This window comes from Oryctolagus cuniculus, chromosome X (genome assembly GCF_964237555.1).
Source record: "Oryctolagus cuniculus chromosome X, mOryCun1.1, whole genome shotgun sequence".
Lineage (NCBI taxonomy): Eukaryota > Metazoa > Chordata > Mammalia > Lagomorpha > Leporidae > Oryctolagus > Oryctolagus cuniculus.
In genome coordinates this window covers 74666803-74673603 of record NC_091453.1, presented here as the reverse complement: position 1 = coordinate 74673603, position 6801 = coordinate 74666803, and positions in this window count along the sequence as shown.

Here is a 6801-nt window from a genome sequence, read left to right as displayed (position 1 = left end):
CCATGGTTTGAAACTGTAAGCCAAATGCCTTTCCTTCACCTGGTCTTAATGAGACTCTGCATGTGGCAGGAACAGACGTGGCAAACTCTGAAGTATGAGGACAGGGTGCACAGACTGCTGAGGCAACACCAGCTGGACAGACACAAGTGGTAGTGAAATGGAAGATGGTGGGATGCTTTAAAACGTATTGGGAATCAAAAAGAAATAAAGAAGAGCATATTTTAGTTCATTGTTGGTTATTACTGATTGACTTCACCCATAGAATGTATATGAAAGTCACAGGGTCCTGCAAGTATGAGGTGCTCAACAAATATAATCTTTTTTTAAAGATTTGTTTATTTATTTGAGAGACAGAGTTACAGAGAGAGAGAGGGAGAGACAGAGAGAGAAGTCTTCCATCTGCTGGTTCACTCCCCAAATGGCCGCAACAGCCCGAGCTGAGCCATTTGGAAGCCAGGAGCCAGGAGCTTCTTCCAGGTCTCTCAAATGGGTGCACGAAACCAAACACTTGGGCCATCTTCTGCTGCTTTCCCAGGAACATTGGCAGGGAGCTGAATCAGAAGTGAAACAGGCCAGTGCCGCGGCTCACTCGGCTAATCCTCCGCCTTGTGGCGCTGGCACACCGGGTTCTAGTCCCGGTCGGGGCGCCAGATTCTGTCCCGGTTGCCCCTCTTCCAGGCCAGCTCTCTGCTGTGGCCAGGGAGTGCAGTGGAGGATGGCCCAAGTGCTTGGGCCCTGCACCCCATGGGAGACCAGGATGAGTACCTGGCTCCTGCCATCGGATCAGCGCAGCGCGCCAGCTGTGGCGGCCATTGGAGGGTGAACCAATGGCAAAGGAAGACCTTTCTCTCTGTCTCTCTCTCTCACTGTCCACTCTGCTGTCAAAAAAAAAAAAAAAAAAAAAAACCGGTGCCCATATGGGATGCCAGCACTGCAAGCCAGGGCTTTAACATACTACGCCACAGCACCAGTCCCAGCAAATATAATCTGAATTGAGTCTGCTGCAGTGCATAGAACAATATGAAAAAGGTTAGAGTGATTGAAGAGAGATTGGAAACTATGGAAACTATGAGTGTCTTCAATGGCTCAATTTTTGTCTTGACATGAACATTTGCTAAATCAAAGGAATAAAACATTAGAAGCTGGATTCAGTCAGCCAAGCTTTTGTACATCTCCATTAAGGGAAAGGATTTATTTTAAGCTTATAAATATAAACAATTACATGAAAACATTTCACTGTCATGCATTAACGTCAAGATCAGGACATTTTGTTTTTCCTTTTTAAAGTCTTTTCCCTTCAATCCCATGGGGACTTCTCAAATCATGCTCTGTCTGCTTTACCTTCCTCAGAAGCTCTGGAGAACTTGTTAAACCTGCAGATGCCAGGCTCACACTGACCCACACTCTCTGGAGGAAGGGCATCGAGAGTCTGCTTTAACAACTTTTTAGGGGTTAGTTTGGCTCCATCAAGTTTAAGAATCACGAGGTAAAAATAGAAATTCAAGATGCTAACTCATTTGAGTAAAGGCCAAGAGACTGGCAAGCCTACAACCAGGTAACAGTGTGTTGGTAAATGTTTAACAGTCATCTCGCAAAAAATAAAACAAAACAAAACAAAAACCACTCAAATTTGTAGCATTTGATTTGCCAATTTCCATAGCATCAGTACTTTCACTGTGGCCAATTTCAGGCCAACAAAGTGATGTCACCTAACATGGTACAAGATAGAATAATTTCTTCCATACATATACCATAAACATATAATCCAAAGAGGATAAATAATAGTATAGGAGTGGCCATTGTGGTTCAGGTGGTTAAGCCACTGCTTGGGATACCTACATCCCATATTGGAGAACCAATTCACGTACCTGCTCTTTCCCTTCCAATCTAGCTTCCTGCTAATGCTCCTGGCACAGTAGATGATGGCTCACGTATTTAAGTCCTGGCCTCCTACATGGAAAACGCCAACTGAGTTCTAGGCTCCTGATTCCAGCTTGGCCTAGTCCTGGCTGTTGTGGGCATTTGAGGAGTGAACAAGTGAAGGAATGAACTCTCTCTCTGTCCCTCTGTGTATCACACTGCCTTTCAAATAAAAATAATAATCTTTTTATAAAAAATTAAAATGCACTGAAGAAAAATAATTTGGAAGTGGTGAATTTTGAGTACTCACTATAATTTATTTTGCTGTGATTTAAATTTAATTATGTCTGTATTTAACAAATGTCTTGTACATTTTAACAGTTGGTTATCGCAGGCCAGCACCAGCACACTACTACCTGCAATTATTCATGAAAGACCAAAAACCTTCCTTTGGCCTGGGGACTAATCACAGCACATGAGCAATTGCACAGAACCTGCCATCTGTCAAGTGAAGAAGGAGCAAGACTGAGTGTGGGGGATTGTTTAGTGTTGAATTTGGCTGGTAGCCAACATGCAGGAAGAGCTATTAGTGTGTTCACTACCCTGGAGCCTCTGTGGCTGCATAGAATCAAGGAAGTAGCTACCTTAGTCTCATTCAGAGGCCTGCTCCAGAGCCTGAGCTGAGAAAACCAAGCCACAAAGGTTGGGCTTGTGTATATGCCCACAGCTCACAGGCAGACTGCCCTCTGCATCTTATACTCCAGCCCAGAATACCTTGTGCGAACACACAACTTGGATCAGATAGGGGGAGAGGAGACAGAGTGTTTACAATATATAGAGTCCTGGGCCCCATGCCAGACCTCCAGAACCAAATCACAGGGAGCCAGCTCTAGAATTTGCATATTTACAAACTTACCAAGCAATTCTGATATGCAGTAAAATTCAAGAAGCCCTGTGTTAGAGCAGCTGCAGTTAAAGATAAATACATATGACTTTGAGGATACATGAAGACTTTCCAAGGCATATGTAGGCACAGACAGCTTTAAAGGAATCAATTTCCAGATTGTTCACTTTCATAAATTCTCAGATTTCTCAGAATCCATCTGCCTGAAGAAGAGGCAACCTGTGGGATTTCCTTTCCCACTGTCCCTTTCATGACTGCCTGTCTTTCCCTGACCAAATGAATAAATAAGTCATACTTCTCACTCATCCTAAAACGTATGGGATATGGCCATAGAGTGTAAAATCCCCCAGAGAGACAAGCACAGGGACAATTGAAAATGTTGGGGGCTGGCGCCGTGGTGTAGCAGGTAAAGCCACCACCTGCAGTGCTGGCATCTCATATGGGTGCTGGTTCGAGTCCCAGCTGCTCTACTTCTGATCCAGCTCTCTGCTATGGCCTGGGAAAGCAATGGAATGTTTCATGGGAGACCCAGAAGAAGCTCCTGGCTCCTGGCTTCGGATCGGCCCAGCTCTGACCGTTGCGGCCATCTGAGAAGTGAACCAGTGAAGACCTCTCTCTCTTTCTCTCTCTTTCTCTCTGCCTCTCCTCTCTCGGTTTAACTGTGACTTTCAAATAAATAAATAAATCTTTTTAAAAAAAGAAAGAAAATATTGGTGTTGGTGTCAAGAAAATTAGTGACTCCAATAATAGGGTACCATATCTTTTGCCAGTCAAGGTGGTTTTTTTTTTTTTTTTTTGACAGGCAGAGTGGACAGTGAGAGAAAGAGACAGAGAGGAAGGTCTTCCTTTGCCATTGGTTCACCCTCCAATGGCTGCCGCAGCCAGCATACTGCACTGATCCAATGACAGGAGCCAGGTGCTTATCCTGGTCTCCCATAGGGTGCAGGGCCCAAGTACTTGGGCCATCCTCCACTGCACTTCCCTGGCCACAGCAGAGAGCTGGCCTGGAAGAGGGGCAACCGGGACAGAATCTGGCGCCCCGACCGGGACTAGAACCCGGTGTGCCGGCGCCGCAAGGCGGAGGATTAGCCGAGTGAGTCGCGGCGTCAGCCTAAGGTGGTTCTAATTCATTGCTTTCAACAAAACTGAAGGAGAACCAAATTACCTGCTAATCTTTAATAACTTTGATAACAGAGCACTTTTAATGTAATTCAAACAAATCAGTGGCATTGCTATAACAAAATTTCCATTCTAATCTACTCAAATTTCTGAATAAGATTCTTTGATGTTTATATTTTACAAGAAAAATAGGTATAACCATGCTTGGGGCCAGCGATGTGGTGCAGTAGGTTAAGACGCCACCTGTGGTGCCAGCATCCCGTATGGGCGCCAGTTGGAGTCTTGGCTGCTCCACTTCCAATCCAGCTCTCTGCTATGGCCTGGGAAAGCAGTAGAAGATGGCCCAAGTCCTTGGGCCCCTGCACCCACGTGGGAGACCTGGAAGAAGCTCCTGGCTCCTGGCTTTGGATTGGTGCAGCTCTGGCTGTTGCAGCCATTTGGGGAGTGAACCAGTGGATGGAAGACCTTGCTCTGTCTCCCTCTCTGTCTGTAATTCTGCCTCTCAAATAAATAGATCTTCACCGGGGCCGGCGCTGTGGTGAAACCAGTTAACGCCCTGGCCTGAAGCGCCAGCATCCCATATGGGCGCTGGTTCTTGTCCGGCTGCTTCTCTTCCTGTCCAGCCCTCTGCTATAGCCTGGGAAGCAGTAGAAGATGGCCCAAGTCCTTGGGCCCCTGCACCCACATGGGAGATCCAAAAGAAGCTCCAGACTCCTGGCTTCGAGTCGGAGCAGCTCCGGCTGTTGCGGCCATCTGGGGAGTGAACCAGTGGATAGAAGACCTCTCGTCTCTACCTCTCTCTGTAACTCTGTCCTTCAAATAAATAAAATAAATCTTTAAAAAAATAAATAAATAAATCTTTACCCCCCCCCAAATAACCTAATGCTTAACACAATCTCCTAGCAGTAAGGTAAAGTGATTTATGCGGGGGGGGGGGGGGCAGCGTTTGAAATAATGTGTGAAGCAAGTGTTTGCAACACCCGGCATACCATAAGCATTTGTTCAAGTCCTGGCTGCTCCACTTCTGCTCCACCTTCCTGCTAATGGCCTGGGAAAGCAGCAGAGGATGGCCCAAGTGTTTTGGCCCCTGCAACCCATGTGGAAGACCCAGATGGGTTTAGGGCTCCTGACATTGGCCTGGCTATTGTGGCCATCTGGAGAGTGAACCGGCAGATGGAAGATCTCTCTCTCTCCCTGTCTCTCACAATACTATCTTTCAAATAAATCTTTTTTTATATAATTGTTATTGTTTGGCTTTGTATTTTTAAAGATTTATTTATTTGAAAGAGTTATAGGGAGAGAGGGAGAGACAGAAAGAGCAAGCGAGCTTCCATCTTCTGGTTCACTCCCCAAATAACCATAATGGCCAGGGCTGGACCAGGCCAAAGCCAGGAGCCTGAAACTCCATCCAGGTCTCCCCCATGTGTAGTAGGGATCCATGTACTTGGGCCATCCTTCACCTCCTTTCTAGGCACATTAGCAAAAAACTGGATCAGAAGCACAGCAGCAATGACTCAGACCACCTTTCCCATAAGGGATGCCAGTGTGTCAGCAAGTGGTGGCTTAATGCTGGCCCCAAAAGAAATAAACCTTTATTTTTTGAAAGATAAGGTTTTTTAAAAAAGATTTTATTTATTTACTTGAAAGTGTGAGTTACAGAGAGGCAGAGAGAGTGCGAGAGAGAGAGAGAGAGGTCTTCCATCCTCTGGTTCACTCCCCAAATGGCCTCAACTGCCAGAGCTGGGCCGATCTGAAGCCAGAAGCCAAGAGCTTCTTCCGGGTCTCCCACATGGGTGCAGGGGTCCAAGCACTTGGGCCATCTTCTGCTGCTTTCCCAGGCCATAAGCAGAGAGCTGGATCGGAAGTAGAGCAGCTGGGACTTGAACTGGCGCCCATATGGGATGCCAGTACCACAGGAAGCAACTTTACCCACTATGCCACAGCACCAGCCCCAAAATAAACCTTTAAAGAAAAAAAAAAAGAAAGAAAAAGAAAAGAAAACATGAGCTAATCAAAAATGGCCCTACATACTCCATTTAGAACTGTATGGCTAATAAAAATTTATTTTTGTGCTTAATAATTCTTGATTAAAGTTGTTTGAGAATGTCATGATTCAATTTGTAAGGCTAATTCAATTCAGAAGAAAAGTTAACATTTATGGCATCATGGTCACAGGAAATTAAAAATCATTTTAAGTTTAATATGTGCATCTATATACTTGTTGCAAATTAATATGACAGGGTGATCAATATAAACACTTAAGAATAAAAATACACTAAGATACAAATCTGTGGGAGAAGAATAAATCTATAAATTCAAAGAGAAGAGGAAATGATATATATTCTTGTGCTATTAAAGAGGAGCTCATTTTTGTGTTTTTGAAGGGAAAGATGGTAGCTGTCAAATTGTTAGGGTATAACTTCCAGCCCATTTTCCTAATTTTGTGTCCTATCAAGAATATCCTCAAAACACCATCACTGCTTGACTTCAGTTTTCTCAGGGATGCAGGTTTATGTAGGAATCTTCAGCAGTTCTAAGTTAAAGATTTGGATTTTCCTGCTCTCATGTGTCCACCTGGTAACTAATTCAGGCTACCAGGATTGGGAATATTCTCTAATGCTGTGATTCTCCTCTTACTTAGATTATATTTTGAAAAGTTTTAGAATTTATTTTCATGTTCTGCTTGAAAGGCCGAGGGACAGAGAAATCTTCCATCTGTGATTTCACTCCCCAAATGTCTGGTACAACTGGGGTTGGGCCAGGTGTAAGCCAGGAGTCAGTTATTCAGTCCAGGTCTCCCACATGAGTGTCAAGAACCCAGTCACTTGAGCCATCACCTGCTGCCTCCCAAGGTATGCAGCAGCAGGAAGCTGGATCAGAAGCGAAGCCAGGACTCGAACCAGGCACTATATGGGAAC